General features: G+C 37.0%; 1 long non-coding RNA gene across 2 annotated transcripts; it reads left to right on the plus strand.

The window, feature by feature from the left end:
* Window positions 1-24: 24 nt before the first annotated feature.
* LOC132491345 (uncharacterized) lies at window positions 25-24,942 on the plus strand. Of its 2 annotated transcripts, XR_009532659.1 has the most exons (4): window positions 25-1,791; window positions 5,006-5,217; window positions 22,405-22,499; window positions 24,898-24,942. It is a non-coding gene; the product is annotated as an uncharacterized LOC132491345 (long non-coding RNA). The 2 variants fall into 2 exon arrangements; XR_009532658.1 differs by lacking the exons at window positions 22,405-22,499; window positions 24,898-24,942 and having other exon boundaries at window positions 5,006-5,391.
* The last annotated feature ends 874 nt before the right edge of the window (window positions 24,943-25,816 follow it).

Consider the following 25,816-nt stretch of genomic DNA (forward strand, 5'->3'; position numbering starts at 1 on the left):
GTTCGAGCTATTTTGGAGGCGGGGTAAACTCGCGAGCTCCTGTGCTGAAATTACTTTTAGCAACAGTTACTCTTTTATGGTTGTTGACTTCTACTGGGCCCTGTTTTTTGCCATTGTGGAAACAGTCTTCTAAGAGGAAAAAAAAAAAAGAAAGAAAGAAACTGCGGAAACCTATTGCAACCCTTGCCTCCGCCCGGCGCGCGCGCGCGCGGGCTGGAGGCAAGGTGGGCGGAGCGGCGTGCCCCCCCGAGCCTTATACGTTTGGGGCGCGCGCCCGGGGGCGGGGCGCAGCGAGGCCGCGGCGGGAGCTCGAGCTTCCCCTGTGCCCGCACAACTCTCACTCGGGGGCGGCCCTGCGGAGAAAACGTGGGAAAAGGCGTGAGTTTTGGCGGGACTGTTCGGAGGCTTCACCTTTGGCGTCTGTCACGTTTGTGGAGGCATCTTAAATTATCCTGCGTGGGCACGGAAAAAACGAAGTCTGCAAGGCACCATGATAAAAAAGGGAAAGAAGGATGTAGAAGGAACTGACGCGGCCTGGTGTTGCTGGGAGCTCTGCCCTAGCCATTGCGAAGAAGCAGGGACGAGCATTTGGCTTGCTCCCCGCCAGCTTTCCCAGCCCGGCCCTGAAGCCGTTTCCTCAACTCGGGGAAGACAGTGTCCCGGCGCCTCCCCTGAGCGTCCCTGAGGCGCGGGCGGGCGCCCTCGCCCCTCCCCGCGAGCTGGGGCCTGCCTTGCGGGACGCGACGCGTTGCTGTGGCGGTAGCCGTGGGGACCCGGGGCCGCCTGGTGCGCCACACGGGCACCTTGGCTCAGATTCACGTCACAACTGCAAAAATAACTCGGAAATGCTGAACTACAGCGCCTTGTTTTGGTAGAAGTTTTAGGGGACCCAGACTCTACAGTAGCTGGAATATGCAATTATAATGCTTTTCAGTTTTAGCGCTAGAATAATTAAAATGAGGACTAGTCGTTTTTCTGATGGACAAGTGATTCTTGATGTGACATTAAATATCTGGGTTTTAACTGAGTTAATGATAGGGATTGGACAGTGATTTTTAGAAGAACCGTTAACTGGCCTGTATACATCAACTCTGGAAGGCTTAATGAGAAACATCTATACTGGATTATCAAATTTATTTCTCTGTGTTGTTCTCAGTAGCTGTTTAATTGTAAAAGGCAGAGCCATTCTCTTGAGAAGTACTGTTGAAGTCAGTGTTTTGACCTTCATGATATAAGAATTCAAACTTTGAAAAAGGAAACAAAAAACTTTTGTACAATTTAATAAATGCATTCAACACAGAAGTGACTTTTATTTTTTTTATTTTTATTTTTTGTGGTACACGGGCCTCTCACTGCTGTGGCCTCTCCCGTTGCGGAGCACAGGCTCTGGACGCGCAGGCTCAGCGGCCATGGCTCACGGGCCCAGCCGCTCCGCGACATGTGGGATCTTCCCGGACCGGGGCTCGAACCCACGTCCCCTGCATTGGTAGGCGGACTCTCAACCACTGCACCACCAAGGAAGCCCCAAAAGTGACTTTTAAATGGTATTACATTGACTACAGACAAGTTGGACAATTTAGTCTTCGATTTGTACAAAGCCTGTACAAAGTGCTTAAGAAATGTGATAAAGCTAAGGACTTTTTGAAGCCTTTGGCAGTAATTGGATTTAACTTACCTTCAAAGCATCCCAGAACTTCATAAAATGTAAAATTATGAGCAATATCTCAAATGAGGATTTCGTAAGAAAAGAGTTTGGTGCGATTGGTCTGGAGAAGTCAGCTCTGCTGAATGGTAAACTAGGCAAGTTATTACTAAATGCAAATTTCTTATCCCTAACATCTTTTTTACCTGTCATTTAGATGTGTTCAATTAATAGTAGATAATTTATGTGGAATTGCTTTAAAACAATAAAAGCACTACATACATTTTTATATTTTTATTTAGAATGAATGATTCCATTGGCACTTTTGCCAATGATTAAGCTGAGAGGATTGAGGCGCAGTGAGACACCATTTACGGCCCTTGTAACAGGATTAAGGAAGTACTGCTTCTATGTATAGAAAAGATCTTTGGAGTTCTTAAGCTATTTTCAGTCTCCAAATCTTTGCAATTTTATAGGCATCATTTGAAGAATGGAAGTAAAAAAGATTACTAGCCTATATAAGTTGAATTTTGAAAAATATTTGTATCTAAATATATTACATGTGTTTAAAAGCCTTGATACTCTTTCAGTTCAGTTTTCTAGACTTTTACAAAGAAAGATAGTCTTCAAGAACTTAATACATTCATCAAGGGGAAAAAAAAAAAGAAGGCTTAGAGCTATATGAGGTAAACTCAAGAGTGTTCTAAGGTACCCGTTAGGGTTTGGGAAAAGATCTGTAAATGAATGTTAATGTACATTACCCACCTATCCTATGAACTGCTGAATGCCTTTGGCTAATGGATTGTGAGCTAACATCCAAAGTTCCTCCCCATAAGTTCAAATAATGGCAATGTAATTTCCAGTACATCATAAAATGTAATTTTACAATCGCTCTTTTAAATGTATGCAATGGGATTAAATATAGTATTTTGATACCCATCATATATTTTAAAAAAATGAACTAGCTCTTTGATAAAGTTTTACATTACACTGCTATTATATTCCCTACAGCAGTGGCACTCAATTAGGGAATATTGCCTCTCGGGTGGGGGAACATGTGGCAATATCTGGAAACATTTTTGGTGTCATAACTAGGGAGTAGGGGCTATTGGCATCTAGTGGGGAGAGGCCAGGGATATTGCAAAACATCCTACATTGCACAAGGCAATTCCCAACAACAAAGAATTAACCAGCCCAAAATGTCAATAGTGCTGTACTATTGAGAAACTCTTAACCTACAAAATGCCACTGTTAGGTAGTAAGGTTTTAGGTATGGAAGTTTTATTGGTTATTCTTTTGCAGCAAAAAAAGTGTGTATATTTACATTTATTGCATATCTTGTGATCATAATGTTCTGAACGTTGTCAATTCAGAGAAATTTTTTATCATTACAGCTGTTATTAGTATACAGCTGATCAAAGTATAAATGTCACAATTTTGAGTATTATAAAAGTAATATTTTATTGGAATACATTTCTTAGGATATTGGGGTTTTTTATCATTTAGGTAAAGTTTCCATGGATGAGTAGTATTTATTGCTGTAATCTGACAGAGTTCAACGTACATTCTTTTTCTCTTTTTCAGTTTTAGAGATATAAAGGCCAAAACATCTTGTTAAGTTGAGAGGAGTAAAAAGAATGTTATAAAGTAATGTCATTCAATTCTTTTTATTCCTTCCATGTTGTATGCCAAAAATCATTACTGACAGTGATCTATCAGAATATTCTTAATGACATATCAGTTAGGTTCTCCAGTTTAGTCTGGTTAAGAAGCAGAGCATTGGAATCTTGACTTGGAAAATGATTCCTTACTGAGTCATTAACTTTCTCATTGTTGACTGTTTAGTCCCCTCGTAGTTATGTCCTGGGACAATGCATCATAGTAAATTTAGGATGGATAAGAGGTATTCCTTTTGTAAAGGCCAAAGGGGCAATTCTCTGTGTACTTAAGTACCCCAAACAGTGTCTGATATAAGTGGTTGTTTATTAGTAGTTGTTGGATGGGTGGATGGATGAACAGTTGAAGCAGTGAACACTTTAGGATTAAATATTATTGTAATAATCCAAACTAGAAATGACAGCTGATAGCAAGGAAGCTGGTAAGAACGTTCTGGTGATATTCCTAAGACCGATGTAACAGAATTTACTCAAGGTTTGGATGTGAGAGAAGGAAAAGCATCAGCTATCACTGCATAGTTTTTGTCCCAAACTACTGGAAGAGTTACCATTTACTGAGATGGGGGAGATTTAGAGGAAAAGAATGAGGAAGATACAAGTAAAATTTTCCATGTCCATTTACTTCAGTGCCACATTTGTGTTTCTAAGCTTAATTTAGCTGTTGAAACTTGTAGCTACCTATCAAAATATGAATAATAATAATATATTACTTTCAGTCTAATTAAAAGACCTATGTCATTTTCCCACAAAATGATGGGGTCTTTTCCCTGTTTCCAACTCCAATACCTAAAATTCAAACACTTGACAATGTTAACTGTAACTCTTCTACTAAGTAATGTTAATTATCTCATTTATGTATATTAGATGTACCATAAGAACAGGTTTTGTAGTTAAAAGCTGTTCAGTGTTTCAATAGAATTTTAAGCACATTTTATTGTATTTTAAATCAATGACACTATACACAGGTGTTTTTTAGGACAGGTTTAATATCAAACAGTTGGCTTCATTGGATGTAAAAAATAGACTTCTCAAACTAATAAACCTCAAAACCATGACTTTGTTTGAGATAACTGAATCATATAGTTTTCTGACTTGGTCAGAATAATTCAAATTAGCTCAACTGCAACTGCAATTTATAATTATTGATGTATATTAATTCAGATTAACATGTAGTATTACATAAGAGTTTTCTACCTTGACTACGCTAATCCAGAGAGGCACATTTTCTCTTAGTAAATTTTTAGTACTTCTGTTTTTTTCCCAGCTTTTTTCAGCAGAGAAAGTAAGATAAGCAAAGACAAAAAAATTAACACCATTTCAATGAGAGAACACTTACAAACCCAGTTGTCAAGATCTTTTGAAAAGTTAAACCAAAACTTATGTGAATTAGCATTATTATTATCTACTTTATGAGTTGGCATATATACTGGAAGTGCCTCTTATTCACTTCCACCCAAGTACAAGATTCTGTGGGTTTGGGTTTTCAGAGTCCAGTGGAGAGACAGGTACATACATATTAACTTTATTACATGTTTGAGAAATATTGAGATATAAGTAAATATTAAAGATTCATAAATAAGGAAGAAATTCCTATAGCTTATAGACATTATCTTTGCATTCATAGCACTCCTCTTAGGAGAGTAGGTTTTGTGCACTAGGATAATTTTGCTTCTTTTTCCCTTGACAGTCTCTTTTCCTCATAAGCCTCACATTTTATGTCTCCTACCCCTCTGAATCTACTGGCTTATGCATCTGATGTTCCTGTCACCTCTGCTGGATGATGGCAGCTGCAGCCCATTGCTCCTTTTAAGCAAGCATGCCAGAAAGCTGGGAGAACCACAACTGCCCTTTTCAGAGCAACAGAATCTTCTGGGTAGCTACCGCTCGGACTTCTTCTAAGTAAGGATCCCTTCACGGAAACCACATGTATAGGTAAAAGATCTGCCGTAGTCTTCAGCCTAATGGCTGTGCCCGTCATAAAGGTCAGCCACAGCTGAGGAAGGCCATTTATGTTTTGCACTTGGATATCAAATGTAGTGTGTATTTAGTATTCAAAATTATGTGGTTGATATATGTCGAAGTTTTTGGTTTTTTCCTTATAAAAGGGTTTATAAACCCTGTAGGTAAATAATTAAGAATCCCATTTTGGGGACCTAAAGATTCTGGTCACCAATTCTTGTGTGTGGGGTGTATGTGTATGGGAGGGCATTCCCCACATCAGTAAGCAATTATCTGACACCAGCTGGATATCCTACAATTTGACTCAATTCTGACACTGTACGTCTGGAGAGAGCATCAGATTCCACTTCCACAGGTTAAGGACTTAGTCCCACAAGACTGCTGTTTACTTCAGAAGAAATTTGTGAACCCAGGTTGTTGTTACCTGTACTTCTGATAACCAGCTACAAATCAGAGGTTCCCTCGACCCCCTCTTTGGGTTACAGGTTAAGGGGTCCATCCTACAAGACTCCCCCTCCCACTTCAGAAGCCGGTCATGTCAGTCCAGGTTATCACCTATGCTTCTTACCATATGCCCTCCTTGGGTTTGGTTAATTTGTGAGAGTGGCTCACAAAACTCAGAGAAACTCACCAGATTACTGGTTTATTATAAAAGGATATTACTCAGGAACAGCCACATAGAAGAGATGCATAAGGCAAGGTATGGGCAAAGGGCTCAGAGGTTCCATGCCCTCCCCAAGTGTGCCACTCTCACGACTCTCTACACGTTCACCAACCCAGGAGTTCTCTGAATCCCATCCTTTTGGGGTTTTATGGAGGCTTCATTACATAGGCACAGTTGATTAAATTATTGGCCATAGGTGATTGATTCCACCTCCAGTCCCTTTCCTCTTGCCTCTCCCCTCATCACGGAGAGGGACTGAAAGTTCCAATCCTATATTCAAATTGTTTCCCCTGGCAACCAGCAGCATCCTTAGGTGCTCTCCAAAAGTCACCTCATTAACGAAAGCCAGCTGTGGTGGAAGGAGGCTTGTTATGAATAACAAGACACCTACTTCACCTTGATGACTCTGAAGTGATTTAAGGAACTGAGGACAAAAGACCAAATGTTATAACAAAAGGTGCTCACATTGCTCTCTGCTCAGGAAATTACAAGGGTTTGGAACTATGGGCCAGGAACCAAAGGCACATATGTATTTTTTATTATAAATCACTATGTCACAGGAACTAACTGTAGAGATGTCTTATTATCCAGTCTAATCTAATTACAGAATATGGCCAGTAGAACTATGAGTTCACAATAGAGATATAATTGATTCACTGGTCTATCCGATTTGACAGATCATCTACTACTTTTCTGTACTTCTTACGCTGCCCTATACTTTCTGTAGAAAGTAGAGGGGATGCAGAAACAAAGGAAAAGCAGTATAGCAAGAAAAGTAATGATAACCTAAACAATAGTTCGGTGAAAAAAAGGAGTCCTAGTTCCTCCTCAAGGGATATACATAACAAACTGATGCTTTTCCCCTTTTTTTCTTCCAGGAAATAGTAAAGCTCTGGTTATTTTTTGAGAAGTTGCTACTGAACTGAATTTGAGTCTGCTTGCCTGCCTTGTAGCAAAGCCAATCTACTGACACTAGGTTGTGGTTAAGGAAACTACAGCATTTATTTTCAGGGGCCCAAGCAAGGAGAAAAGGCAGCTCATGTTCAAAAGACCCAAACTCCCCAATGGCTCTCATGGAAGGGTTTTTAAAGGCAACATTTGGGATGAGGGTTGCAGCTCAGGGATTTTCTTCTAATTGGTTGGTGGTGAGGTAACAGCATGACCTTTCAGGAATCTTAACCGTCAGCCTTCTGGTTCCAGCCAGTCTGGGGTCTATGTTCTCCTGGTCAGCATGTAGTCCACCTTCTTCCATATGGGTAGGGGGTTTTAGTTTCTGCAGAACAACTGGAAGATATGCATCAGATCATTATGTATCTCCCTGGAGGAGGAACTAGAACTCTTTTTTTTTTTTTTTCACTGAACTATTGTTTAGGCCAGAGGTCCCCAACCCCCAGGCGATACCTGACAGAAACCTGTTAGGACTGCACAGCAGGAGGTGAGCAGCAGACAAGCAAGGGAAGCTTCATCTGCCACTCCCCATCGCTCACATTACCTCCTGAACCATCCCCCCATTGCTCACATTACTGCCTGAACCATCCCCCCACCCCAGTCCATGGAAAAATTGTCTTCCACAAAACTGGTCGCTGGTGCCAAAAAGGTTGGGGACCACTGGTTTAGGTTATCATTACTTTTCTTACTTTACTGTTTTTCCTTTGTTTCTGCGTCCCCTAACTTCCCTAATTAGTAACTATTTGAGTCTGCTCTTTGGAACTCAGGGAAGGCCTAGGAGATTAAAGTCTTTTTCTGCAAACAAGAACCAGGAGACATGGAGGGGTTTTTGTCCCTGGGAGGGGCCGGAAGGATCCTGCTCAGTTTCAAAGTCAGGGATTAAAATCTTAAATCACATCAAAGGGATTAGAAATATTACATATTCCTTTATTATAACTAAGCTTCCTTGAAGATTTGCCTGATACTTAGAAAATAGAACTGAAATAATCGTATAAGTAAAACATGTGTAGTGATCTAATTAATGATAAAAAAATTATAGAACTTGTTGACAAAGTAAAAATAGCAACTTAGTAAACTGAAATGTAAAAATAATTTATATATTTATAAATGTTATATCATTCTAACATAAGGTAGTACCTAATTGCAGCTATTAGTTTGCAGACTCAGTAGTAAATACAGTAATTGACGTTCTAGAATGTATTTTAAAAGAAGCTTTAAACTCTACATAAGGGCAGATTTTATTTTATTTTATTTTTGGCCACAATGCGCGGCTGGTGGGATCTTAGTTCCCCCTGCCAGGGATCGAACCTGGGTCCTAGCAGTGAAAGTCTTAACCACTGGACCGTCAAGGAATTCCCAAGGGCAGATTTTAATTGTTTTTTGGATTAGGTTTTGATTCCCAAGTCTTTAAGACACTAGTACTTAGTATAGAACTGTAGATAATGAAAGACAATTTAAAAAACAGTTAAGTAATCTTCAATATCAAGACAGAAAAACTAGTTCAGTGTTAAAGTCTGAAATACCAAAGCAATGACCAATAGTAAATAGTAAAAACTTTCCTATAAAAATCATTAAATCGTAACATGTATGTTTATTCATTTTTTGGAATGTTCGGTTTCTACCAAAATGACTACCAATGAATTACATTTCCTTTACATTGTTTTCTCTCTTAAAACTGGAAGTAATTTCAAAGGAAATTACAGAGAAAATACTAAGAAAAAATTTATTTTAAAAATTGCTTTCAAATTCCACAGATATTTTTAAAAGTCACAGCTCAATGTGCAGGTTAATCCTCAGCAAGACTCTAGGTCAGCCTTCTACAGATCTCTGCAGTGCTTTCTATACATTATTATATCTCCTCAACATCATTATATCTTGCAAATTATAGAAAACTTGGCATCCTTAAACAACAAACTCCAGTTCCCTAATTTAGTGTGACTGCTGATTTCTGTTTGGGTACCCTTTCATATGATGCAACCTGGAAACTCCAGAAATAAGCTTGAGCAAAATAGGGCTTACCTTCCTTATTTCCTTTTTAACAGGGTCATTGATCACTGTCCTGTGCTGACATTGCCTAGAGTCTGAAAACCATTGTTTCATATAGTTTGTTCCCTGACCAGGAATCTATTTGTTATGGCAGGAGGATAAAATCTGGTCCCTCTTACTCCACCATAGCTGGAAACTAAACTTACTTCAGAGTGTTTTAAAAACTTTTTTGAAATTAAATTCCTTGAGAAAGCACAAACTTTCCAGTTTTACCCCTAAACTACTCACTCACCACTAAATATAGTTTTAGAATGAACAGTTTCACACACATTTATGCCACCTGCTTGGTCTCTAAAGTTGGCTGAGTTTGCAAGTGATTTCTAGTGTCACCTTTCCAGTCAGCTTTCTCTTCTTAGAGTTTTTTTTCTTTTACAACACTAAAGCTCCTACAACTGTTCAAAGAACAAGGACAAAAATAATACACAGGGCAATCCAGATCCAAACATAAAAGGATACTTTTGCCAAGGAATCCCCAAAACTTGTAGAAACCTGATACCTAGGTACATTTGATTTACAAAACAAAACTCTTAGCTGCTCTAAGATATTTACATTCAAGATTCTTGTGGTTTTCTCAGGAACAATAGATACATGACTTGATTTACTTTACAGGCCCACTTTGTGGCTTTCTTAGAACAAAGAAACAATCTAAAAGGTAAAGTTAACCTCTTGAAAAGCAGACATACTTATAACATTTAAATGGCATTTTTCCCAGTCTGTATTCATCCAGGATTCAAAAGCATCTTGTAGTCCAGTGTGTCACCTTTTTGCATAAATGTGTAATAGAAAAATATTTGGTCTTTGTCCCTAGTTTCTCACACAAATCCAAAATTTCTGGAACTTCCTTAGTGGTAAGGCAGGCCCTTAGATGGCGGCGTCTGGATGGATTCTGGTCACCAGAAAGAGCAATCCACGATTAGAAGCTTGGAACTTTTGTTATCTGAAAATAGGTTCACCTTTTAGTGAGTGCCAAAAGACACAAACAAGCCAAAGAGCGGGGCAGGGATTTATTACTTGCAGCAAGTAACAAGAACACCGGGGATCTTTCCCAAAGCATTGTTCCCCAAACAGCAAAGCTGAGGAAGTTTTAAGCTAAGGGTACATTCATATTCATGAAGGGTCTTGGGCAGTGTATGCATATTCATGAAGGGGCTTAAGCAGAGGAGAATTTAGCATTGAATTGAAACAAAGGTTGACCAAGTCCAAGCTTTAGTTGATTAAAGTCATGAGGGTCAGAAAAGGTCAACATCATCATTCCTTAGGTTCCACCAGTCTGAGGTCTCAGCGTGTAGTTACTATCCTCCACCTGGATGTGGGCCTTAGTTCCTGTGGAACTGAAAGAAATGTATCAGAGTGTTCTGTATATCCCTTGAGGAGGAACTAGGACTCTTTTATCTGAACTATTGTTTCTTGACTGCTTTTCCTTTGTTTCTACATTGCCTCACTTCTCTTAAGATCATTAATTACTGAGACCTGTTCAAGGGCAAACATTTTGGCCAGGCTTAGATCACAAAAGGACTTAGGCCAAAAATGGTTTCTTTTATGTCTAAAAAGCTATGCCTGGTTCTCTTTCTCTGGGACCTCCTACCCTATCTGCTTACACTTTCAGCCCTACCCTCCAACCTCCAGGAAGGGAGAGGGGCTGGTGATTGAGTTATTTACCAATTATCAATAATTTAATCAATCATGCCCATGTAATGAAACCTCCTTTAAAAACCCTCATCAATGGAGTTTGGAGAGTTTTTCAGTTGGTAAACTCATTGAGGTGCTGGGAGGGTAATGCACCCAGAGAAGGCATGAAAGCTTCACACAACTACACCCATACCTTGCCCTACACACCTCTTCCATTTGACTGTTCCTGAATGATATCTTCTATAATAAACCAGTAGTCATAAGTAAATGCTTTCCTAAGTTCTGTGAGTTGTTCTAGTGAGTTACCAAACCTATTGAGAGGGTTGAGGGAACCCTTGAATGTTTAGTCTGCTGAGCAGAAATGTAAGTATTTTGGCACCCAGTTTGTGGCTAGTGTCTCTAGTGGGGGCACTCTTGTGGAACTGAGACACTTGTGGATCCTGATGCTAACTCTGGGAGTTGGTGTCAGAATTGAATTGAATTGTTGGAAACCTAGTTGATACAGGAATTAGTTGATGTGAATAAACAGCAAGTATTTACTTTTACAGTGACAATTGTTATGGGCTGAATTGTGTTTCCCCAAAATTCATCTGTTGAAATCCTAATCCCCAGTATCTCAGAGTATAATCATAGTTGGAAATAAGGTCTCTAAAGAGGTAATTAAGTTAAAATGAGGCCATTAGTGTGGGTCCTAATCCAATCTGACTGGTGTTCTGGGGAGGTAAGACTGAAAGTGAAGCAGATAGGGTAGGGGGGGAATCCTTGGAGAAAGAGAACCAGGCATGGCTTTCTTGACATAAGAGAAGCTATTTTGGGCCTAAGCAGGCATGGCTTTCTTGACATAAGAGAAGCTATTTTTGGCCTTAGTCATTTGCTTTTATAGAAGAGGAAATTTGGACACAAAAACTGACACCAGGGGGTGTGCACACACAGAGAAAAGACCATGTGAAGAGGCAGCAAGAGTGCAGCCATCTGCAAACTAAGGAGAGAGGCCTCAGAGGAAATCAATACTGTTGGCACTTGATCTTAGACGTCCAGCCTCCAGAACTTTGAGAAAATAAATGTCTGTTGTTTAAGCCACCCAGTCTGCGGTATTTTATTATGGCAGCCCCAGCGAACTAACACAGTTTATTACTCCTTCTTCATTTCTGCTGATTTTATATGCTTATTTCAGGCCTGAGTCTTTAGCCTGGAAATTTTAGGAGCACATTAACTAGTATCCCTATCTCACACTGTCCCAACCCAAGGATTTGAATCATAATTTTTGCACTTTAAAGCTCAGCACATAAAAAGCCAAAAACTCAGCACATAAATCATATATCAGAATTAATAGTATGAAACATGAAATGGTGGAAAATTGAGAGCACAAAACAAAAATATAAGTGGATGGAAAGCATAAAAGACAAGATCACGGCTTCCCTGGTGGTGCAGTGGTTGAGAGTCTGCCTGCCGATGCAGGGGACATGAGTTCGTTCCCCGGTCCAGGAAGATCCCATGTGCCGCGGAGCAACTAGGTCTGTGAGCCATGGCCGCTGAGCCTGCGTGTCCGGAGCCTGTGCTCCGCAACGGGAGAGGCCACAACAGTGAGGGGCCCGCGTACCGCAAAAAAAGAAAAAAAAATAAAAGACAAGATCAGAGAACTGAAAGACACATACAGAAGACCCAACAGAGTAACAGGAGTTCCAAAGGGAGGAAGACTAAAAGATGGAGTAGCATTTCATATAAAAAAATATAGAAACAATGTTCCTGAGCTAGAGAAAGGCATTCATCTGCAGAATAAAAGATCTCACTCAGGCAGGATTGATGAATGAAAACATTGTTGTGGAAAATAAGACCATAGACTCCAAATTTTAAATAAGACTTTGTTGTTTACTAAGAATGACATTGCAGAAAAGGAAGGGAGTTCCCATCAGCTATAGCAAAGCAACCATAACTAATGTCTTAATACATCAAAATTATCATGGTTTATATTACACAGCAGTACAATGAAAGTCCAATTCCAAGAATTGCATTATAGGCAAAAGGGAAGAAAGGACCTCAGTGACAATGAGAAAGGAAATATCATCAGTCACAAATTAGCAAACAAAAATGACTACATGAGGGCTTCCCTGGTGGCGCAGTGGTTGAGAGTCCGCCTGCCGATGCAGGGGACTCGGGTTCGTGCCCCGGTCCGGGAGGATCCCACATGCCGCGGAGCGGCTGGGCCCGTGAGCCATGGCCACTGAGCCTGTGCGTCCGGAGCCTGTGCTCTGCAACGGGAGAGGCCACAACGGTGAGAGGCCTGCATACCTCCAAAAAAAAAAGAAAAATGACTACGTGAAAGATATGCTAATATCATGCAATTAGAAAGGGTCATAGAATCTATTCATTAATATCTTAAGGACCTGTCATTTTGTTGAGGTTTCAACTTCCTTTATTCACATGCTGACTTTTAATACTATCTTGTTATGGACATATTAGAAATAATCTTAAATTTCTAAGTTCCAAGGATAAAGAAAAAAGTCTGTCTTCCTTGGTAAAAGAATAAATCATGAAGGAAAAATAATCAGACCACCTTTTACTTACAATATGAGAAGCAAGAGGAAAATTTAGTATCATTTATATTGAGAAAAAGGGCTATGACCCAATAACTCTAATATAACTAAGATATCATTTAATTGTCAATTTCAAAGGAAGTTGTTTGGAAATATGCGAAGGTTGATAGAATATATCACTCAGTAGTACAACTGAAGAAATAGTAAAGGAAAGGACTGTAATCAAACAGCAAACAAATGAAAGAAAATACAGCCCTTAAGACATGGGAAGATGGACTAGATGAAAGAGTGATGAGCTCTGACACATTTGTTACCTGAAGAGAAATCTAAACAGAGATGCAGGCTGAGTATGTATAATATGAGTACAGACTGTTGATTCTTGAAATAGAAGTGGCATATATGAGGAATCCCTGATAATAGACTGACTAAAGGTAATTATCAATAAAATATGCTAATTAATCCTAGCAGTTTGGGGGTGGGGAGAGGGGACGTGAAAGTATTCTAAAGGACTCATCCAGTGAAGGAGCAGAGCACCTAAAAACAGAATTCATTGGTTTCCATATTTTCATAGAATCCTTTCGTATGGGTTTCATTTTGAGTATATGAAAATGATAATCACCAGTTGAATGGAAAAGTGTAATAAAATTTGCTAATTATAAAGAGGAAAAAGATAAGTAATAGTAATGATCAGAGAGGGAACTAGTAAGGGAAATATTTAGAAGGAAAAAAGGAAAATGTTTAAAAAAGCAAACAGGGCTTCCCTGGTGGCACAGTGGTTGAGAGTCTGCCTGCCGATGCAGGGGACACGGGTTCGTGCCCCAGTCCAGAAGATCCCACATGCCGCGGAGCGGCTGGGCCCGTGAGCCATGGCCGCTGAGCCTGCGCATCCGGAGCCTGTGCTCTGCAACGGGAGAGGCCACAACAGTGAGAGGCCCACGTACCGCAAAAAAAAAATAAAATAAAAAATAAATACAAATGCAAAGTATAAGGTGAAAGGAATAAATCATAACAAATGTTTAAATTCCCCATTGTGTAAAACAGATTCTCAGATTTAGTTGATAAAAACAAAACCTATCAATGTATTCCTAAACACACACACACACACACACACACACACACACACACTTAAAGCAGTGAAGAAATATTGGAAATAAAAAATAGGAAAAGAGATAAGCAACTGCATACAAAATAAATGGAGGAAAGGCAACATTCAGATCAAATAAAAAGGTTAAAAGTATTAAAGATTATGCAGTGATAAAAGTCACAGTTTACAAAAATATAACAGTTATAAGCCAGGTTTTAAGGTATTATCTCTCAGCTTCAAATTGACCCTTCTATATTTTGCTTTGTGATGCTGGAGTTAGAACTCTGGAAATTGCACTTCTGGTTTGTTAGCTTGCTCCCTGTTAACCTCTGGCAATAGGGAGAAGTATAGGGTGATCACAGGACAGAAGGAGGAGGAAAGAAACTCTTCTTTTTCTTACTATTTTCTTCCTGTTCCTATTAGCATCACCCCAATAAAGCTTCACTCTGACACTAGCATTTCCTTTCAGCATCAGCAGTTGACTGTAGTTTGCAGTCTTTCAAATATCGTGCTGATTATGTCCCCTCAGGGAAACCAACACGAATGTTGCTCCAGCTTCTCTTAGAGCTGGATCCCAACTCCATGAGTCCCCTCATCTGAACTCAGAAATGCCAGCACCAGCCAAGTAATAAACATTCTTCGGTTTCCCAGATATAGATATGGTAGTTGCTTCCTGCAGTTTCTAGCTCTGTGATATTCAAGAGTTCTTTTTATGCCTTTTGGTTCTTTAACATCTAAATAACTTTTTTATATTAAGTCATCTCACTTAAATAACTGTGTGAGATTCTGAGAGGATGGTAATAGAGATGGTAGCATATGTTTGAGATCTTTTGAATCCCCACATAAAAAGACATTGCAACTAGATAACAAAGCCAAAAACAAACAAACAACAGGCTGGCTCTCCTCACAAACCCCAGAATACAAGCAGGTGGGACAGTAGTCGTAAGACCTGTGTCTTATCAATGTCTATGTAGGGGAAAGCAGTGTGAAGCCAAGGGACATCTGACGGAGCTGAGAACAGAAAAACCCCACATAAACTAAAAGTTATTCACTGGAAATCATGGCAATTCAATTTGAGAACAGCAGCTAAAACTGGGAGAGGTGTAGCATATTCCAGTAATCAGACCTAAGTCTTAGAGTTGGTTCATTCCCATAAATTCTCATAACTGAGACCAGGGCTCGCTTCAAGTACAAGGTCTCACACTGAAGAGAAACTGCTGGGATGACACAAAATTGTTCAGCATGGGAACAACTAAGACAAAGGAAAAAGAAGATCCAGAGAAAAGGGAGAAGGAAACGGAGCTGGTAACTGCACCAAGCAAGCACTTATAGCTTTACTAATATAGCAAACTATAGAAAAGGGAGCTCATGAGAAGTTAGAAAAGCTATATGAACCAAATCTAAGAAGCTATGCAAATTAAATCCATGTAAAAATGAACATTGGAAAACTATTGAAGTCAAATAACATACAAGTAACTATAAGAAAAGATGACAATAAGAAACAGAATAACCCTGCAGGCAAAGAAAACATACTAGAAAGACATGCTCAACGTGTATGCAAACTGAAACATACCATTTCAAAATGAGCTAAGAGACTTAATGTTGCTTAATGAAAAGATACAAGATATGAAAACAAAAATTAGAATTAGAAAAACTCAGAAATTAGCTAATAAAGCTCAAAAAAGAAAAAAGAAAAAATATTTCAGAACTGAAGAATAAATTAGAAGAAAAATACTTAACACACACACATACACACACACACACACAGACAAATACAACAAATAATGCCTTACAAGAAATAGTAAATTAAAGGGAGGGAGTTTAAAAAAAAAATGAAAGAAAAAAAGATTTGAGGGAAAATGACAAATATTGAAGCTATAAAAAGAAGATTCAACATATAGATATAGGAGTCCCTAAAAAAAGAAACAAGAACATCTAGGGAATAGAACAAATATTAAAAACTTGCTGAAAAATATTACTGTGAAATATACATTAAAAGAGCACACTTTTACATGAGAATATTCAGAAGAACTAAGACCAAGAAATATTCTAGTAAAGGTATTGGACTTTAAAGGAGAAGAAAGAAAAATCATTGGGAATCTAGGCAAAAGAGTACATATTTCAGAAGGGCATCAAAATTATCAGATTTTTTAACAGCAATGCTTTATGCAGGAAGAAATGGGACAACATATTTAAGATACTTAAATATGGGATAAAAAACAAGGATAAAACAAATGAGCAATTGTGATATATTCTAAATCTATCATTACTTGTGACCTTGAGAATGAGGATTCTCAGTGTGAAAAGAAAGATGTAAAATAAAACAGGTTAATTAAAAACCCTGTAGTCCTGAATTTGAAAAATCCTAGAAAAAAAAAAAATCACCAACCAGTAGCAAATAGCAACCCTAGCTTCCAGACTATTCTTTTGACATATCATTTTCTTTTGAAGGAAACCATAAAGGCTTCTTCAAGATATGATTGATTCCAGGTGTACAGCAGAAAATATACTAGAACATCTTGAAGTATTATATAGCAGAAAAACAATCAGAAATTACAAGGGTCATGTCACAAGGATTCAGAAGTCAAATTGAGGCTCTAATTGGCCATAGTTTATATAAAAATTACAATAGATTGAAGCCAATCAGATATGTTTAAACTTGTGAGTTCATAATAATATTAAATAATATTTTTTAAAGATTGCATTGGTCACTGTGGTAGGCCTCCAGAGATATACAATTTTTACTGTATGTGGAAAAAGGGTCTTTGCAGATATGATTAAGAATAGTTAGATGGTGGGACTTCCCTGGTGGCACACTGGTTAGGGCTCCGCGCTCCCAATCTAGGGGACCTGGGTTCGATTCCTGGTCAGGGAACTAGATCCCACATGCATGCCGCAACTAAGGAGCCCTTGAGCCACAACTAAGGAGCCTGCCTTCCTCAACTAAAGACCCAGCACAACCAAATAAACAAATAAATATTTTTAAAAAAAAGAATAGTTAGATGGGGAGATTATCCTCAATTATCCAGGTCTTAAACATAATCACAAGTATTCTTATGAGGGAGAAGGAGATTTGACTACAGACAAAAAATAAGAAGGCCATATGATGGAAACATTGTCAAAGAGAGAAGATGGAGGAAGCACCTGGACATGGGATTCTCACCTAGAGTCTTTGAAGTGAGTGTGGCCCCGCTGAAACCTTCATCTTAGCCCCATAATACTCATTTCAGACTTCTGGCCTCCAGCATTGTAAGGGAACAAATATATGTTGTTTTAAAGCATCAAGTTTGTGGTAATTTGTTACAGCAGCCATAGGAAACTATTATAGTCGCAAATCATTATCTTAAAAACAAATGAAAACAGCAAGCATTCGTGTCACCCAACCTAAGTGAACCATACCACTTGGTAAATAGTAAATAAGTTTGTGTCTTCTTATAAACTTATTTCAACTAATAAAAACATTAGGCTATCACTATTTCACAAGCACCAATGAATTAATGAATCTAGGCATTGAACACAAATGGCTGCACACATCAAAACTGAGTGAAAACAAGCTATAAGTGCCTTCAGATGAAAATTATAGTCTTACCAAAGGGATAAAAAGGTAGTTTTATCAAGCTACTGGATCCCGAAGACAGTTTGCAAGAAATAGAAAAAATAGAATATTTGAATTACACCACGAATATGTAAACAGCAAAATTCATACTGTGAGAAACTGGACAGGACAAACAGCTCAGTTCTTCAACAGATAAATAGTAAAGAATAGAAAGGGATGAAGGGAACACCTGTATATAAAAAGAGACTTACAAGACAATTCAACTTAACAAAAATGGGTAAGGGTCTAGGGGTGCCCACTTCAGTGATTGAAAACCATAAAAACTCCAAGGAAGTGAGTATTATAAAAGTTGGGAAACTAGATATGGGTGGGAGGGGGCTGTGAAAGGAAAAGAGCACACAGAGAATCTTCTAGGATGGCTAGTCAATTTCTGTTTCTTGGCCAGAGCGGTAGTTACAAAGGTATAGTCTTAGACTGTTTGGGCTGCTATAACAAAATACCACAACTGGGTAGCTTATGAACAACAGAAGTTTATTTCTCACTGTATTAGAGGCCAGAATTCTATGATCACAGCACTGGCATGGCTGGATGAGGGCCTTCTTCCAGGTCACAGAATTTTTCTTGTATTCTCAGTAGGAAGAAAGGGCTAGGGAGCTCTCTTTTGCCTCTTTTATAAGGCACAGTCCCATTTGTGAGGGTTCCACCCTCATGACTTAAGCACCTCCCAAAGGCCCCACCTACTAATACTATCACCTTTGGTGATTAGGGTTTTAACATATGAATTTTGGGGGGACACAAAAATTCAGACCATAGCAGGTATTTAACCTTATAATAATTCATTAAGATTCATTTTCTTTTGTGGTTTTTTTTCTGTAATTTTATTTTATTTTACAATAAAAATACAAAAAGGAAAGTAAGTAAAAAGTACTAGACTGGCATACAACTAAAAAACTGGACAAAGTATAGGAAACAACTGTTTTCAGACTTCATAAAACAGGCAACACAAGGCTGTGATCCTAAAGAGAAGGGAAAGCACTTAAGTGAGTCCAGCAATCATTCTACCTTTCTAACTGGAGGCACTTTCCAGAATGAAAAGCAGGAAGGTAGAGCATAGACAGACCTGGGATATATTTGAGTTCAGACCAGCCAAAGTGTAGTAACATTAGTGAACGGTCCAGGCATTCAGCAGAGACCCCAAAAGGGTACTACCTTAGTAACAAGGCTAAATTACATCCACATTAAGGCTAGTCTAGCACCTCACAAACAAAACTTTTTAAACAACCTCAAAGGGATGAATAATTGTGTTACACAAAAAAGTCAGCATTCTTTAGAGGAAAACTAAAAATCCAGACTCAACAACATGAAAATTATCATATTCAGCATTGAATCAAAAATTACTAGACATGCAGGAAAAAGCAGCTAATAACTAGGAATGCAATTAGTTAATAGAAACAAACCCATAAATAAAATAATGATATTAGCAGACACATTCTTTAAAATAGCAATTAGAAATATTTTTAAGGAATTATAATGAGGAAAGAAAGTTATGAAAAGAGAACTAAAATGAACTTTGAGACCTGAAAAATATTTCCAAAATGAAAGAAAAAAAAAAAAACAGGAAACAATAAATGGGCTTAATGGCAGATTGTCCAGTGTAAAATAAAGAATCAATGAACTTAAAGATATAGCAATTAACAATTGTTTAAAACAGAGAGCAAAAGGGTTGAATATAAATGAACATTCACTCTGTGAGCTATGGGACTATATCAAGTGATCCAACTTAAGTACAAATGGTGTTCCAAATGAGGGGAGCAGAAATTTTTTTGATGAAATAACGGTCAAGTATTTTTTTCAAATTTTAAGAAAATTATAAACTCACAATCCCATGGAGCTCAATAAGTCCCAAGTAGAGCAAACACAAGAAACCATACCAAGGGACATAAAATCAAATTGTTGAAAATCAGTGATAAAGAGAAAAATTTTAATGAACCAAAGATTAAAGAAGGGGGGGCATTTTCCATGCTTTGGAATTAATAAGAGTTAAAATTGACTTCTCATTAGAAACAATATCAGCTGGAGGGCAATGGAAAAACATCTTCAAAATAATGAAAGAAAAAGAAAACTATTGATCATATTCCATATCTAGTTAAAATATCCTTCAAAAATAAAGGCAAAAATAAAGACATTTTCAGACAAAGCTAAGAAAAATATATCATTAACAGTCCAGCACTACAAGCACTACAAAAATAAAGGAAGTTATTTTTGGCTAAATAAAAATTTAGATGGAAATTTGGATCTACACAAATATTCTTACAGTCCAATTAAAAGGTAGAGATTTTCAGACTGGATAAAAAGGCAAGGCCAAACTTTATGGTGTCCACAATAATCACTTTAAATATAAAGACAATTATAGGTCTTTAGTCATAAAAAAGATAAAGTGGCTATATTAATATAGGACAAAATCAATTTCAGGTCAAACAATATTACCAAAGTGAAGAATGTCATCTCATAATAATTAAAGGATCATTTAATCAAGAGGACATAATTCTAAATGTGTATGTGCCTAATAATGAGCTTCTAAATGCAAGAAGCAAAAACTAAGAGAATTGAGAGGAAAAATAAATTAATCCATAAATGTTGTTGAAGATTTCAACACAGTTTAGTAATTCATAAAATAGGTTGACAGAAAATTTCTCTAAGATTATAGAAAACATGAATAACAATAGCACCCTGATTGTCCTAACTGAAATTACAGAAAACTACACCCAACACAGAATACATCTTATTTTTGAATGGGCAGGAAATATTCATCAAGATAGATCATATGTTGAGTCATAAAAGAAGTTCCAATAAATGTAAAATAATCAAAGTCATACAGCATGTATTCTGTGACCACATGAAATTAATTTAGAAAACAATGACAACATTTATCTTGAAATAAATCTCTAAATATTTTAGAATTAAATTACACAGTTCTACATACCCCATTGGTCAATGAATAAATAACATGGTAAATTAGAAAAAATGTTGAACTGAATGAAATATTATTTTTGAACTATAATGAAAATAACACATCGAAATTTGTAGGGTGCAACTACAGTAACTTACAGGGAAATTTATAGCTTTAAGTGCTGATATTAGAAAAGAGGAAACATTTAAAAACCAATGATCTAAAACCAATGATCTAAGCTTCTATTTTATTTTATTAATTTTTTTTTTTTTTGCGGTACGTGGGCCTCTCACTGTTGTGGCCTCTCCCGTTGCAGAGCACAGGCTCCGGATGCACAGGCTCAGTGGCCATGGCTCACGGGCCTAGTTGCTCCACGGCATGTGGGATCTTCCAGACCGGGGCACGAACCCATGTCGCCTGCATCAGCAGGTGGACTCTCAACCACTGCACCACCAGAGAAGCCCTAAGCTTCTATTTTAAAAAGTAAAACAAACAGACAAAAAATTAAACCCACTGTAAGTAGGAGGAATGAAATAAGGAATAGAATAATAAATTAAATGGAAAATAAATGATAGAGAAAATCAGTTGAACAAAGAGCTAGTTCTTTGAAAGGATCAATAAAATTGATAAACCTCTTGCTAGACTGATCGGGAAAAAATGAAAAACAAAAGTTGCCAAAGACCGGAATAAAAGAGGAGAAAACGCTATGGAGCCTACATACATTAAAAGAATAGTAAAGACATATTTTGTTAAAAACTATGACTACTTAGATAAAATAGAATACTCCTGAAAGGCCAAATTAAAACTGGCATGGGGGGAAAAAAACATGTAAGTCTCCTATTTAAGAAAATGAAATTGATTATTTTAAAACTTCCCTTTTACAAAGGAAACAGCAGTCCCACATGGTTGGACTGGTAGATTAAAACAAATATTAAAAGGAAAACATCACTAATCTTATACAGTCTCCTTCAGAAAATAGTGGTAATGAAACTATTACCAATATCCAATTCATTTTATGATGCCAACATTATCCTAATAACTTAAAACCAGACACATTGTTAAGTAAACAGAACTACAGACCAATATCCCTTAGGAACATAGATTCAAAAATTCTTATCAAAATATTATAAATTCAGCAATATATAAAAATAATATATCATAACTAAGTGGAACTTATTCTAGAAATGCAAGATTGATTTAATTTTCAAAAACTACAGATACTTAATTTGAAATGGGTCATTGATCTAAACATAAAAGCTAAAACATCATAGAACTTCTGGAAGTAAACTTAGGAGAAAATCTTCACAGAACTGGAGTAGAAAAATGTTTTTGAGATAAAACACCAAAAGTTCTCATCATGAAATCAAAAACAATGATAAATTTGGGAAATTCCCTGGTGGTCCAGTGGTTAGTACTCGGTGCTTTCACAGCTGTGGCTCCAGGTTCAATCCCTGGTTGGGGAACTAAAATCCCACAAGATGCAAGGTGCGGCCAAAAAAAAAAAAAAAAATAGGCTAAATTTATTTTATCAAAGTTGAAAACTTTTTTTAAAATGCTTTTATTGTAAATTTTATAGTTTAACAAATTATTTAATAAAATATATAAAATATATTTTATGAGGTAAGGAACTGAAGTAACTGGAGAACTGGTTACAAAGGTTATTGAGAGAGAGGGTATGTGGATTCTGAGATCTAATTGTCTGAATATAAATTGCAGGTACTAACGAGGAGAGCATCCTGACTCCGTTAACATCCTGAAGTAATTCTTCATGCCGGGAAATTACTGCAGCTTTTAAAACTCTATTTGGCAGGGTAAGACCACACTTTATCCCAGGGTAGAATGTGAGAGCAGCTATATGTTTTAAGACTAGTTTAAAATCTACTAATATTCTTTTTTTAACATTTATTCTATGATTCTGACTTTCCTACTCCTTTTCTCTTTTCCAGTTTCTTCTTAATTATTAGCTGTTGGTTTACAGTGCTCACCCAGTTTATCCTTACTTAATTGTTTTTCCTTGCTTGATGTTTTTTCTTGCTTGAAGGACATGTAGAGGTGCCAAAAGATCTCATGGTGATAACTGCCCCTCTTCTTTTCTCCTGTGCTTCCCACTCAGGGTTGTTTTTTTTATTTTTTTAATAAATTTATTTTATTTATTTATTTTTGGCTGCGTTGGGTCTTCATTGCAGTGAGTGGGCTTCTCATTGTTGTGGCCTCTCCTGCTGCAGAGTACAGGCTCCAGGCATGTGGGCTTCAGTAGTTGTGTCATGCGGGCTCAGTAGTTGTGGCTCGCTGGTTCTAGAGCACAGGCTCAGTAACTGTGGCGCACGGGCCTAGCTGCTCCGCGGCATGCGGGATCTTCCCGGACCAGGGATCGAGCCCGCGTCCCCTGCACTGGCAGGCAGAATCTCAACCACTGCGCCACCAGGGAAGCCCAGGGTTGTTTTATTATCCATTTTCTAGGTGTAAACCTGTATTACTATGTGTTTTGTTATGACACAGTCACAGTCTTGGTTCCTTTTGGAGTGGTTTTAATAAATGAGTTATTTTTAGATTTTGCAATAGTATCTTTGTTATATTTTTCCAGTTTTATTGATATATAATTGACATACAGCACCACATAAGTTTAAGGTGTACAGCATAACGATTTGACTTACATATTTGTGAAATGATTACTGCAATGAATTTAGTTAACATCCATCATCTCATATAGATACAAAAAAAAAAGAAAAATTGTGTGTGTGTGTGTGTGTGATGAGAATTCTTAGGATTTACTCTCTCAACAACTTTCAAATGTGCCACAGAGCAGTGTTAACTATAGTCATCATGTTGTATATTACATCCCTATTACTTGTTTATCCAATTACCTTCACAGCCCCACCTCTGGTAACCATAAATCTGATCTCTTTTACTATGAATTTGTTTTTTGTTTTTGTTTTTGGCTCCACATATAAGCGAGATCATACAGTATTTGTCTTTCTCTGTCTGTCTGACTTATTTCACTTAACATAAATGCCTCAAAGTCCATCCATGTTGTCACAAATGGCAGGATTTACTTATTTTTATGGCTGAATAATATTCTATCATATACATATATATATATATGGTGATATATGTGTATATATATATATCATAACTTCTTTACCCATTCATCTGTCAGTGGCCACTTTGGTTGTTTTCATGTCTTAACTATTGTAAATAATGTTGCTATGAACATTGGGGTGCATGTATCTTTTAGAATTAGCATTTTCATTTCCTTCAGATATATTTCCAGAAGTGGAATCGCTAGATCATATGATAGCTCTATTTTTAATTTTTTGAGAAAACTCTATACTGCTTTCTATAGTGGCTGTACCAATTTACAATTCCTCCAATAGTGCGCAGGGGTTCCCTTTTCTCTACATCCTCACTAGCATTTATCTTTTATCTTTTTGATGATAGCCATTCTAACAGGCATGATGTGCTATCTCATTGTGGTTTTGATTTGCATTTCCCTGATGATTAGTGATGTTGAGCACCTTTCCATGTACCTGTTGGCCATTTGTATATCTTCTTTGGGAAAATGTCTATTCAGGTCTTTGGCCCATTTTTAATTGGATTATTTGCTTTTTTTACTATTGAGTTTTATGAGTTCTTTATATTTTTTGGATATTAGTCCCTTATCAAATATACAGTTTGCAAATACTTTTCCCCATTCTGTAGGTTGTCCTTTTACTTTGTTGATCATTTCTTTTGCTGTACAGAAGCTTTGTAGTGATGTAGCCCTACTTGTTTATCTTTGATTTTGTTGCTTGAGCTTTAAATGTCATATCCAAAAAATTACTGCCAAGACCTATGTCGAGGAATATTTTTCTTATGTTTTCTTCTAGAAGTTTTATGGCTTCTGGTCTCATTTTGAAGTCTTTCATCCATTTTGAGTTAATTTTTGTGAGAGGTATAAGATAGGGGTATAATTTCATTCTTAGAAATATTCAATTTTCCCTGCGATATTTATTGAAGAGACTGTCATCTCCATTGAGTATTCTTGGCTCCCTTGTCAAATATTTGTTGACCATATATGTGTGGATTTATTATGTTTCTAGGCTCTTGATTCTGTTCCCTTGGTCAATGTGTCTGTTTTCATGCCAGTATCATACTGTTTTACTTACTTTAGCTTTATAATATAGCTTGAAATCAGGAAGTGATGCCTCCCACTTTATTCTTCTTTTTCAGGATAACCTCTGCTCTTTAAAACACATGATTAAGAAAATGAAAAGGTAAGCCATATTGGGAGAAAATGTTATATCTATCAAATTACATACATATATATGTGTGTATAATTATACATGTATAATACACATATATATTTATATTATAATTATACTTTATATAAAACTATATGTATTACATAAATATGTAAAAATATAGGTAGTCAACAAACACATGAAAGAATGCTCACTATCAATAGTTGTCAGAAAAATACAAACTTAAATGCAAATGAGTTACTACTACACATCATTTCACATGGCTAAGATTAAAATAACTAGAAATAACAAGAGTTGGCAAGGATGTGAAGCAACAGAAACTCATACATTGCTGGTGGGATTGTGAAATAGTACAACACTTTGGAAAACTATTTAGCAGTTTCAACAACATCTTGTTGTAGAACACATTTACACAAATAAGTCAATGTCAATAAATAGCCTAAACATTTACCTTATTCCAAAAATAAAGAGAAAATTATATAGAAATTCATCCCAGTTACAATCAGTGCTAGAAGATGATGCAACATTATTTACATTTTCCTCAGGAAAAGAAAGAACATCAGAAAAATTTAATACAAAACCAAATTATTATACATGTTTAAAGCCAACAAACAGAGTTTTCAAGCCTAAAAAATCAGAGGATAGATTATATTAATTTTAAAAAGAAAACCATTGAAATTTTAGGAAGAAAATAAGCTTAAAACTAAACCAAAGAGAAAAGATAACCTTATAGTAAACATTAAAAAAAGTTAAAAGAAGAAAACAAAACAATTTGACAAAACTAAGAACAAACATATCTATCAGATCAATAAATTTAAATAAAATAAACTCAGCTAGTGAAAGAGGAATCTCTTAGGTCAAATCATAGAGCTAAACCCAAGTATAAA

The sequence above is a fragment of the Mesoplodon densirostris genome, chromosome 5 (genome assembly GCF_025265405.1).
Source record: "Mesoplodon densirostris isolate mMesDen1 chromosome 5, mMesDen1 primary haplotype, whole genome shotgun sequence".
NCBI classification, from domain to species: Eukaryota; Metazoa; Chordata; class Mammalia; order Artiodactyla; family Ziphiidae; genus Mesoplodon; species Mesoplodon densirostris.